This window comes from Bufo bufo, chromosome 3, assembly GCF_905171765.1.
Source record: "Bufo bufo chromosome 3, aBufBuf1.1, whole genome shotgun sequence".
NCBI lineage: Eukaryota > Metazoa > Chordata > Amphibia > Anura > Bufonidae > Bufo > Bufo bufo.
In genome coordinates this window covers 8,130,051-8,143,377 of record NC_053391.1, presented here as the reverse complement: position 1 = coordinate 8,143,377, position 13,327 = coordinate 8,130,051, and positions in this window count along the sequence as shown.

The following is a 13,327-nucleotide window of genomic DNA, read 5'->3' as shown; positions in this document are numbered from 1 at the left end:
ATAGAGGGCTCCTCCATGGGTAGTCTCTTGCAGGGGTTGGTTTCGGCCTTTCTTCCAGGAGTGGGAGACAGGAGGGCAAGTGAAGGATTTGCATACACCTCACGGATATCTTCCGGCTTATGTCGCCCCGATTCTGAAGGTGATCAAGACCCAGTCAAGGAGATCCCTTGACGAGAGGGTCTTGTTGACCCGCTTCTGGAAGCCCCTGGCCCTTAAGGATTGCCCAAGCCGGGATCTAGACAAGGGGTTACAGTTGTTAAATTCGGCAAGGATCCCCTTGAAGTTTTGGGACTTGGCTTGGCGCTGCTTTCACGGGAAGCTGTATGTAAGGGACAACTTGAAGTACAGGAACTCTGATGAAAGGGGTTGTCCCCGGGAGGAGTGTGGCGACATACTGGAAAGTATGGAGCACTTCCTGCTTCAGTGTCCCTTTAATACAGAGGTATACAAACGGGTGGGTGCATCCATTGGCTGGCCTAGGCTAGCCAACCTCTCCTATGCGGAATGGGCTTATGGAGCATTCAAAGGTTTGGGAAGAAGGGACCCATGCACAGCTTTTATAGTTAGCATAGTGATCAGGTACTTCACATGGAACGCACGGTGTTTAGTTTCAACCCAGCAGAAAGTCCTCCCTGTGGAAGAGGTGTGTAGGAACATTCTAGGTGACCTGGCGAAGGTTCGCTCTCTTGAGTGCGAGAAGGTGGGTACGGATGGGGTCTCTTACCTCTGGAGAGGCTTCACCTTTGATGTGCCTTAGCCTCAGTGGCACTTTTCCTGGTGTTGGGCTGAGGCTTTCACATTAGGTTTTTGTTTTGTATTTAAGATGAGTTTTTGAAGAAAGGTTTGCAAATGACTGAACTTGGGCCTTCGGGTGGATTTTAATATTGGTTTGTATAGATTGATATGGTTGTTATAAGATGTATATATTGTATGATAGGGTAAGTGGGGTGTAGTTAGGTTGGGTGGGATGGGGTGGGGGGGTTCATATTTTTGTGTGGGGAGACCTGCATCCAGCCCTGGACTATGCGGACATAGGAGGACATGAGGCGAGGGGCTGGGTGTGGGTGGTGGTGGAAGGGCTGGCCTCATGGAGGGACAAGAGGCGGAAGTTGGCCCTGGGTGAAGGTGATGGGATAGATAGATTGGTAGGGTTAGTATGGGTTTGTTTTCTCATATATGTGTGTAAAAAAATAAATTAAAAAAAAAAAAATTAAAATGTAAAAAAAAATTAAAATTAAAAAAAAAAAAAATTATTATAGTTATTTGATATTTCTGTTATGATTATTTTATGTTTATTATTTTTTATTGTAAGAAGTTGTAATTTAGTTTCTGTTATGATTAATTTGTATAAATTTGTATATAGTCGGGGCTCAGCCGGATCGGATGTTTACGTTAGGCTAAGTTTCATTTTCTCCATTTTTATTTTTTTTTAATTTTTTTTAGTAGGTATGAATGATATAGTATGAATGTAGCTGGGCCAGTAGGGTAAGTGTATATACTTTATACCTTGTTTGGAAAATTTTATGGCAACGTTTTTGTATTTTTGTATAAAATTAAAAAAGAGTTCCTCAGTACCTGCTCTTATTCTGTATATATATACACTGCACAGTACCACTTCTCCTGTCCTGTATACCGGGTGTAATCCTCAGTATCTGCTCTTATTCTGTATATATACACTGCACAGTACCACTTCTCCTGTCCTGTATACTGGGTGTAATCCTCAGTATCTGCTCTTATTCTGTATATATACACTGCACAGTACCACTTCTCCTGTCCTGTATACTGGGTGCAATCTTCAGTATCTGCTCTTATTCTGTATATATATACACTGCACAGTACCACTGTTCTATGCATTGCGTTTTGTTTTTTTATGCTTAAGGGTTATGGATGCGGCTGATGCTGTTTTTACTGTCTGCAAATTGCAGATCCTTAATTCACGGATACCGGCCGAGCGTGTTCTGTGTTTCGCGGATCGGAGCGTCCTGGCCTCTATAGAACAGTCTTTTCCTTGTCTGTAAAACAGGACATGTTCTATTATATATTTTTTTGTGTTGCTGCAGAACGGACATACAGTACACTGAGTGCCGACCGCATTTTTTGCGTCCCTATTAAAGGTAATGGGACCGCAGTCGACCAACATAAAATGTGAATCGTATGCGGACCACAAATACGTTGGTGTGTATGAGCCCCTACTTTATCCTTATTGTGTGTTACCTGATTCCTTCATTGTTCTGTGACTAGCAAATCCTTAATTGGAATATTTTTTTGTGGACGCCCCTTTAACTGTAAGGAATACAATGTAGCAGTGATTGCTATAACTTGCCTGTCACTGATACATAGCTGCATCCACGGTTTCCTGTCCGCTCTGCCCCGCTCCTCCCAGCATCCCTTGCTGCAGATTACACAGTGTCTGGCGGCTTCTGCTCTCATTAACCTAATTGCAGTTTAATTTGCCTCATTAGTCCTTTTGGGTATTAATTACCTTGTAACAAATCATACAGACGTCACGTGCATATGCTGTCTGTGCAGTCAGAGGAAAGCAGAGCCGGCGTATAATCACCTGGATAACAGGGACTAGGATATATAATGCACCTGGGACTGGGACCTGTAATGTACTGGACATTAGGGACTGGGACCTGTAATATACTGGACACCGGGACTGGGACCTGTAATATATTGGACATTAGGGACTGGGACTCATAATACACTAGACACCGGGACTGGGACCTGTAATATACTGGACATTAGGGACTGGGACCTGTAATATACTGGACATTAGGGACTGGGACTCATAATACACTAGACACCGGGACTGGGACCTGTAATATACCGGACATTAGGGACTGGGACCTGTAATATACTGGACATTAGGGACTGGGACCTGTAATATACTGGACATTAGGGACTGAAACATATAATACACTAGATCAGCAGACAGTATCACACATGACAGGATTTGATACACCATCTCATTAGCACAGTATCACACAGGATAGGATTAGATACACCACCTCATTAGCACAGTATCACACATGTCAGGATTAGGCATCATGCACACGACCGTATTTTTTCACGGTCCGCAAAACAGGGTTCCGTTGGTCCGTGATCCGTGACCGTTTTTTCGTCCGTGGGTTTTCCTTGATTTTTGGAGGATCCACGGACATGAAAAAACAGTCGTTTTGGTGTCCGCCTGGCCGTGCGGAGCCAAACGGATACGTCCTGAATTACAATGCAAGTCAATGGGGACGGATCCGTTTGACGTTGACACAATATGGTGCAATTTCAAACGGATCCGTCCCCATTGACTTTCAATGTAAAGTCAGGAGTTAATATACCATAGGATCAGAGTTTTCTCCAATCCGATGGTATATTTTAACTTGAAGCGTCCCCATCACCATGGGAACGCCTCTATGTTAGACTATACTGTCGGATATGAGGTTGCATCGTGAAACTCGCATCCGACAGTATATTCTAACACAGAGGCGTTCCCATGGTGATGGGGACGCTTCTAGTTAGAATATACTACAAACTGTGTACATGACTGCCCCCTGCTGCCTGGCAGCACCCGATCTCTTACAGGGGGCTGTGATCAGCACAATTAACCCCTCAGGTGCCGCACCTGAAGGGGTTAATTGTGCGTATCATAGCCCCCAGTAAGAGATCCGGGGCTGCCAGGCAGCAGGGGGAAGACCCCCCCCCCCCCCCCCCAGTTTAAATTTCATTGGTGGCCAGTGCGGCCCCCCCCCCCCCCCCCGCCCTCCCTCTATTGCATTAATATCATTGGTGGCACAGTGTGCGCCCCCCCCCCCCCCGCCCTCCCTCTATTGCATTAATATCATTGGTGGCACAGTGTGCGCCCCCCCCCCCGCCCTCCCTCTATTGCATTAATATCATTGGTGGCACAGTGTGCGCCCCCCCCCCGCCCTCCCTCTATTGCATTAATATCATTGGTGGCACAGTGTGCGCCCCCCCCCCCCCGCTCCTCCCTCTATTGCATTAATAACATTGGTGGCACAGTGTGCGCCCCCCCCCGCCCTCCCTCTATTGCATTAATATCATTGGTGGCCAGTGTGCACCCCCCCTCCCCCGCCCTCCCTCTATTGCATTAATATCATTGGTGGCACAGTGTGCGCCCCCCCCCCTCTATTGCATTAATATCATTGGTGGCCAGTGTGCCCCCCCCCCTCCGCCCTCCCTCTATTGCATTAATAACATTGGTGGCACAGTGTGCGCCCCCCCCCCGCCCTCCCTCTATTGCATTAATAACATTGGTGGCACAGTGTGCACCCCCCCCCGCCCTCCCTCTATTGCATTAATAACATTGGTGGCACAGTGTGCGCCCCCCCCCCGCCCTCCCTCTATTGCATTAATAACATTGGTGGCACAGTGTGCGCCCCCCCCCCGCCCTCCCTCTATTGCATTAATAACATTGGTGGCACAGTGTGCACCCCCCCCCCCCTCCCTCTATTGCATTAATAACATTGGTGGCAGTGTGCGGCCTCCCCCCCCCCATCATTGGTGGCAGCAGAGTTTCGATCGGAGCCCCAGCGATTAAACTGGGACTCCGATCGGAAGTCTATGCCAGCCTCAGTGCCTCATCACATCTCCTGCCACAGTGCGCCGTGATTTGCCTGCCACACTGCCTCAACACATTAGAAGCCATAATGCCCCCTGACTATACCAGCCATGATTCCTCATTAAATTTACAGCCACAGTGCCCCCTGACTTTGCTAGCCAGATTGCCTCATCACATTAGCAGCCATAATTCCCTCTCACTATGCCAGTCTCAATGCCACCTGGCAACCACAGTGTCTCATCACATTGCAAGCCACAGTGTTTAATCACAGTGCCCGCTGACTACGCTAGCCACAGAGCACTATCATAAGTAGGGCCAGTTCACACCACTTATTCTCTACCCTCATCCCCCCCCCCCCCATCATTGGTGGCAGCGGAGTTCCGATCGGAGTCCCGGTTTAACCGCTGGGGCTCCGATCGGTAACCATGGCAACCCCAGGACTCTACTGCAGTCCTGGTTGCCATGGTTACTTAGCAATAGTAGAAGCGTCATACTTACCTGCTGGCTGCTGCGATGTCTGCGTCCGGCCGGGAGCTCCTCCTACTGGTAAGTGACAGGTCTGTGCGGCGCATTGCTGTCACTTACCAGTAGGAGGAGCTCCCGGCCGGACGCAGACATCGCAGCAGCCAGCAGGTAAGTATGACGCTTTTACTATTGCTAAGTAACCATGGCAACCAGGACTGCAGTAGCGTCCTGGGGTTGCCATGGTTACCGATCGGAGCCCCAGCGGTTAAACTGGGACTCCGATCGGAACTCCGCTGCCACCAATGATGGGGGGGGGGGGAGGCCGCACACTGCCACCAATGTTATTAATGCAATAGAGGGAGGGGGGCGGGGGGGGCCGCACACTGGCCACCAATGATATTCTTACAGGGGGCTATGATACGCACAATTAACCCCTTCAGGTGCAGCACCTGAGGGGTTAATTGTGCGGATCACAGCCCCCTGTAAGAGATCGGGTGCTGCCAGGCAGCAGGGGGCAGTCATGTACACAGTTCTTTTAGTATATTCTAACTAGAAGCGTCCCCATCACTATGGGAACGCCTCTGTGTTAGAATATACTGTCGGATCTGAGTTCTTTCACGGACCTATTGACTTGAATGGGTCCGAGAACCGTTGTCCTTCAAAAAAATAGGACAGGTCCTATTTTTTGGACGGACAGGATACACGGATCACGGTCTCGGCTGCAAAACGGTGCATTTTCCGATTTTTCCACGGACCCATTGAAGTCAATGGGTCCGCGAAAAAAAACGGAAAACGGCACAACGGCCACGGATGCACAAAACTGTCGTGTGCATGAGGCCTTAGATACACCATCTCATTAGCACAGTATCACACATGATAGGATTAGATACACCATCTCATTAGCACAGTATCACACATGATAGGATTAGATACACCATCTCATTAGCACAGTATCACACATGATAGGATTAGATACACCTTCTCATTAGCACAGTATCACACATGACAGGATTAGATACACCATCTCATTAGCACAGTATCACACATGATAGGATTAGATACACCATCTCATTAGCACAGTATCACACTTGATAGGATTAGATACACCATCTCATTAGCACAGTATCACACATGTCAGGATTAGATACACCATCTCATTAGCACAGTATCACACATGACAGGATTAGATACACCGTCTCATCAGCACAGTATCACACATGAGAGGATTAGATACACCATCTCATCAGCACAGTATCACACATGTCAGGATTAGATACACTGTTCTATCAGCACAGTATCACACATGACAGGATTAGATACACGACCTCATTAGCACAGTATCACACATGATAGGATTAGATACACGACCTCATAGCACAGTATCACACATGACAGGATTAGATACACCTTCTCATCAGCACAGTATCACACATGATAGGATTACATACACGACCTCATTAGCACAGTATCACACATGATAGGATTAGATACACCTTCTCATCAGCACAGTATCACACATGACAGGATTAGATACACCATCTCATTAGCACAGTATCACACGTGTCAGGATTAGATACACCATCTCATCAGCACAGTATCACACATGACAGGATTAGATACACCGTCTCATCAGCACAGTATCACACATGTCAGGATTAGATACAGTGTCTCATCAGCACAGTATCACACATGATAGGATTAGATACACCCTCTCATCAGCACAGTATCACACATGTCAGGATTAGATACAGTGTCTTATTAGCACAGTATCACACATGACAGGATTAGATACACCATCTCATTAGCACAGTATCACACATGTCCGGATTAGATACACCATCTCATTAGCACAGTATCACACATGATAGGATTAGATACACCATCTCATTAGCACAGTATCACACATGTCCGGATTAGATACACCTTCTCATTAGCACAGTATCACACATGTCCGGATTAGATACACCATCTCATTAGCACAGTATCACACATGACAGGATTAGATACACCATCTCATTAGCACAGTATCACACATGTCCGGATTAGATACACCTTCTCATTAGCACAGTATCACACATGACAGGATTAGATACACCATCTCATTAGCACAGTATCACACATGTCAGGATTAGATACACCCTCTCATCAGCACAGTATCACACATGATAGGATTAGATACACCATCTCATTAGCACAGTATCACACATGTCAGGATTAGATACAGTGTCTCATCAGCACAGTATCACACATGTCAGGATTAGATACACCATCTCATCAGCACAGTATCACACATGACAGGATTAGATACACCGTCTCATCCGTGCGGTCCTGCCACCCAGGCAGCGTCTCCATGTACAGATGGATGACAGTATTACGTGCCGGTTATTATAGCCTCGCTCTCCGCTCTGCCGGGCACAGATTAGCAGTAATCGGCCAGAATATGATGTGCGGCTCCAGAACGGAACATTTTCTCCTTTTATGGATCTTTGTGTCTCTCGCTGTCATTAATATCAGCCGCTGGCAGCGCTGGGACCTCCATGCTGTCTGCAAGTATCATTATCTGGAAGTCATGTCTGTCTGTGGGAAAGCTGGGTGACCGCCATCATGGCAGTCGGCTCCTGCCCAGACATATGTAATAACACGAGGCAGGGGGTGTAATGTGCCCCTCACTAATTCCCACCATGAAGCCTCAGTAACCCAGACTGTCTTCTCCTCCCCGACCGATAAACCAATGCCTTTCACTGTAATCCTGGCATTGATCTTCCATGTGTCACTGACAGCTGGGGTGTTAGGTGAGGCTCTGCCCTGACACGTTACCTGTCAGTGACTGGAATCCCCCCGGGACCTCCAGATCATAACTGTGCTCCATGCAGAAAACAGTACACTGCAATACTGCTCAACCCCCGCAATCCTATACGGTATCCGTAACGCAGCATATAGTCTCAGAGCGTCACCGTGTGCTTGTATACGGTGCTCAGACCAAACCGCCAACAGTTCTATAAAGTGCCCAAGTAATACCCCCATACAGTGCCAGTATAGCAGTGTTATATAGTGCTGAAGTAATACCCCCATACAGTGCCAGTATAGCGGTGTTATATAGCGCTGAAGTAATACCCCATACAGTGCCAGTATAGCAGTGTTATATAGTGCTGAAGTAATAACCCCATACAGTGCCAGTATAGCGGTGTTATATAGCGCTGAAGTAATACCCCCATACAGTGCCAGTATAGCAATGTTATATAGCGCTGAAGTAATAACCCCATACAGTGCCAGTATAGCAGTGTTATATAGCGCTGAAGTAATAACCCCATACAGTGCCAGTATAGCAGTGTTATATAGTGCTGAAGTAATACCCCCATACAGTGCCAGTATAGCAGTGTTATATAGTGCTGAAGTAATACCCCCATACAGTGCCAGTATAGCGGTGTTATATAGCGCTGAAGTAATACCCCATACAGTGCCAGTATAGCGGTGTTATATAGTGCTGAAGTAATAACCCCATACAGTGCCAGTATAGCGGTGTTATATAGTGCTGAAGTAATAACCCCATACAGTGCCAGTATAGCAGTGTTATATAGTGCTGAAGTAATAACCCCATACAGTGCCAGTATAGCAGTGTTATATAGCGCTGAAGTAATAACCGCATACAGTGCCAGTATAGCAGTGTTATATAGTGCTGAAGTAATACCCCCATACAGTGCCAGTATAGCAGTGTTATATAGTGCTGAAGTAATACCCCATACAGTGCCAGTATAGCAGTGTTATATAGTGCTGAAGTAATAACCCCATACAGTGCCAGTATAGCAGTGTTATATAGTGCTGAAGTAATACCCCCATACAGTGCCAGTATAGCAGTGTTATATAGTGCTGAAGTAATACCCCCATACAGTGCCAGTATAGCAATGTTATATAGCGCTGAAGTAATACCCCCATACAGTGCCAGTATAGCAGTGTTATATAGTGCTGAAGTAATAACCCCATACAGTGCCAGTATAGCAGTGTTATATAGTGCTGAAGTAATACCCCATACAGTGCCAGTATAGCAGTGTTATATAGTGCTGAAGTAATACCCCATACAGTGCCAGTATAGCGGTGTTATATAGCGCTGAAGTAATAACCCCATACAGTGCCAGTATAGCGGTGTTATATAGTGCTGAAGTAATAACTCCATACAGTGCCAGTATAGCAGTGTTATATAGTGCTGAAGTAATACCCCCATACAGTGCCAGTATAGCAGTGTTATATAGTGCTGAAGTAATAACCCCATACAGTGCCAGTATAGCAGTGTTATATAGTGCTGAAGTAATACCCCCATACAGTGCCAGTATAGCAGTGTTATATAGTGCTGAAGTAATAACCCCATACAGTGCCAGTATAGCAGTGTTATATAGTGCTGAAGTAATAACCCCATACAGTGCCAGTATAGCGGTGTTATATAGTGCTGAAGTAATAACCCCATACAGTGCCAGTATAGCGGTGTTATATAGTGCTGAAGTAATAACCCCATACAGTGCCAGTATAGCGGTGTTATATAGTGCTGAAGTAATACCCCATACAGTGCCAGTATAGCGGTGTTATATAGTGCTGAAGTAATAACCCCATACAGTGCCAGTATAGCGGTGTTATATAGTGCTGAAGTAATAACCCCATACAGTGCCAGTATAGCGGTGTTATATAGTGCTGAAGTAATACCCCATACAGTGCCAGTATAGCAGTGTTATATAGTGCTGAAGTAATACCCCATACAGTGCCAGTATAGCGGTGTTATATAGCGCTGAAGTAATAACCCCATACAGTGCCAGTATAGCGGTGTTATATAGTGCTGAAGTAATAACTCCATACAGTGCCAGTATAGCAGTGTTATATAGTGCTGAAGTAATAACCCCATACAGTGCCAGTATAGCAGTGTTATATAGTGCTGAAGTAATACCCCATACAGTGCCAGTATAGCAATGTTATATAGTGCTGAAGTAATAACCCCATACAGTGCCAGTATAGCAGTGTTATATAGTGCTGAAGTAATAACCCCATACAGTGCCAGTATAGCAGTGTTATATAGTGCTGAAGTAATAACCCCATACAGTGCCAGTATAGCAATGTTATATAGTGCTGAAGTAATAACCCCATACAGTGCCAGTATAGCGGTGTTATATAGTGCTGAAGTAATACCCCATACAGTGCCAGTATAGCGGTGTTATATAGCGCTGAAGTAATAACCCCATACAGTGCCAGTATAGCAATGTTATATAGTGCTGAAGTAATAACCCCATACAGTGCCAGTATAGCAGTGTTATATAGCGCTGAAGTAATAACCCCATACAGTGCCAGTATAGCAATGTTATATAGTGCTGAAGTAATAACCCCATACAGTGCCAGTATAGCGGTGTTATATAGTGCTGAAGTAATAACCCCATACAGTGCCAGTATAGCAATGTTATATAGTGCTGAAGTAATAACCCCATACAGTGCCAGTATAGCAGTGTTATATAGTGCTGAAGTAATAACCCCATACAGTGCCAGTATAGCAATGTTATATAGTGCTGAAGTAATAACCCCATACAGTGCCAGTATAGCAGTGTTATATAGTGCTGAAGTAATAACCCCATACAGTGCCAGTATAGCAGTGTTATATAGTGCTGAAGTAATAACCCCATACAGTGCCAGTATAGCAGTGTTATATAGTGCTGAAGTAATAACCCCATACAGTGCCAGTATAGCGGTGTTATATAGTGCTGAAGTAATAACCCCATACAGTGCCAGTATAGCAATGTTATATAGTGCTGAAGTAATAACCCCATACAGTGCCAGTATAGCGGTGTTATATAGCGCTGAAGTAATAACCCCATACAGTGCCAGTATAGCAGTGTTATATAGTGCTGAAGTAATAACCCCATACAGTGCCAGTATAGCAGTGTTATATAGTGCTGAAGTAATAACCCCATACAGTGCCAGTATAGTAGTGTTATATAGTGCTGAAGTAATAACCCCATACAGTGCCAGTATAGCAATGTTATATAGTGCTGAAGTAATAACCCCATACAGTGCCAGTATAGCGGTGTTATATAGCGCTGAAGTAATAACCCCATACAGTGCCAGTATAGCGGTGTTATATAGTGCTGAAGTAATACCCCATACAGTGCCAGTATAGCGGTGTTATATAGTGCTGAAGTAATAACCCCATACAGTGCCAGTATAGCAATGTTATATAGTGCTGAAGTAATAACCCCATACAGTGCCAGTATAGCAATGTTATATAGCGCTGAAGTAATAACCCCATACAGTGCCAGTATAGCAGTGTTATATAGTGCTGAAGTAATAACTCCATACAGTGCCAGTATAGCGGTGTTATATAGTGCTGAAGTAATAACCCCATACAGTGCCAGTATAGCAATGTTATATAGTGCTGAAGTAATAACCCCATACAGTGCCAGTATAGCGGTGTTATATAGTGCTGAAGTAATACCCCATACAGTGCCAGTATAGCAATGTTATATAGTGCTGAAGTAATAACCCCATACAGTGCCAGTATAGCAGTGTTATATATAGCGCTGAAGTAATAACCCCATACAGTGCCAGTATAGCAATGTTATATAGTGCTGAAGTAATAACCCCATACAGTGCCAGTATAGTAGTGTTATATAGTGCTGAAGTAATAACCCCATACAGTGCCAGTATAGCGGTGTTATATAGTGCTGAAGTAATACCCCCATACAGTGCCAGTATAGCAGTGTTATATAGTGCTGAAGTAATAACCCCATACAGTGCCAGTATAGCGGTGTTATATAGCGCTGAAGTAATAACCCCATACAGTGCCAGTATAGCGGTGTTATATAGTGCTGAAGTAATACCCCCATACAGTGCCAGTATAGCAATGTTATATAGTGCTGAAGTAATAACCCCATACAGTGCCAGTATAGCAGTGTTATATAGTGCTGAAGTAATACCCCCATACAGTGCCAGTATAGCAATGTTATATAGCGCTGAAGTAATAACCCCATACAGTGCCAGTATAGCAATGTTATATAGCGCTGAAGTAATAACCCCATACAGTGCCAGTATAGCAGTGTTATATAGTGCTGAAGTAATAACCCCATACAGTGCCAGTATAGCGGTGTTATATAGTGCTGAAGTAATAACCCCATACAGTGCCAGTATAGCGGTGTTATATAGTGCTGAAGTAATAACCCCATACAGTGCCAGTATAGCGGTGTTATATAGTGCTGAAGTAATACCCCATACAGTGCCAGTATAGCGGTGTTATATAGTGCTGAAGTAATAACCCCATACAGTGCCAGTATAGCAGTGTTATATAGTGCTGAAGTAATACCCCATACAGTGCCAGTATAGCAATGTTATATAGTGCTGAAGTAATACCCCCATACAGTGCCAGTATAGCAGTGTTATATAGAGCTGAAGTAATACCCCATACAGTGCCAGTATAGCAATGTTATATAGTGCTGAAGTAATAACCCCATACAGTGCCAGTATAGCAATGTTATATAGTGCTGAAGTAATAACCCCATACAGTGCCAGTATAGTAGTGTTATATAGTGCTGAAGTAATACCCCCATACAGTGCCAGTATAGCGGTGTTATATAGCGCTGAAGTAATACCCCCATACAGTGCCAGTATAGCAGTGTTATATAGTGCTGAAGTAATAACCCCATACAGTGCCAGTATAGCGGTGTTATATAGTGCTGAAGTAATAACCCCATACAGTGCCAGTATAGCGGTGTTATATAGCGCTGAAGTAATAACCCCATACAGTGACAGTATAGCAATGTTATATAGTGCTGAAGTAATAACCCCATACAGTGACAGTATAGCAGTGTTATATAGTGCTGAAGTAATAACCCCATACAGTGCCAGTATAGCAATGTTATATAGTGCTGAAGTAATAACCCCATACAGTGCCAGTATAGCAGTGTTATTTAGTGCTCAAGTAATAAGACCATACAACGTTAAAGTACCAATCCTATAGGGTGTCCATAATACAGCATATAGTCAAAGCAATACCATCATACCCAAATTATATGACCCTATAGTTCCAAAATAAGAGTGCTACAGGGTCCCCAAATGATACTGACATACATAACAGTGCTATACAGTACCCAAAATAATACCAGTATAAAGGGCTCATAGGGCTATATAGTACCCAAATAGCAGTTATCTAGTACTGAAATAATATAACCCTATATTGCCCACAAAGTAGTGCTACATATTCCCCATATAATACTAACATTACCTAAGTAATACCACCATAAAATGCACAAATACCATGGCTTT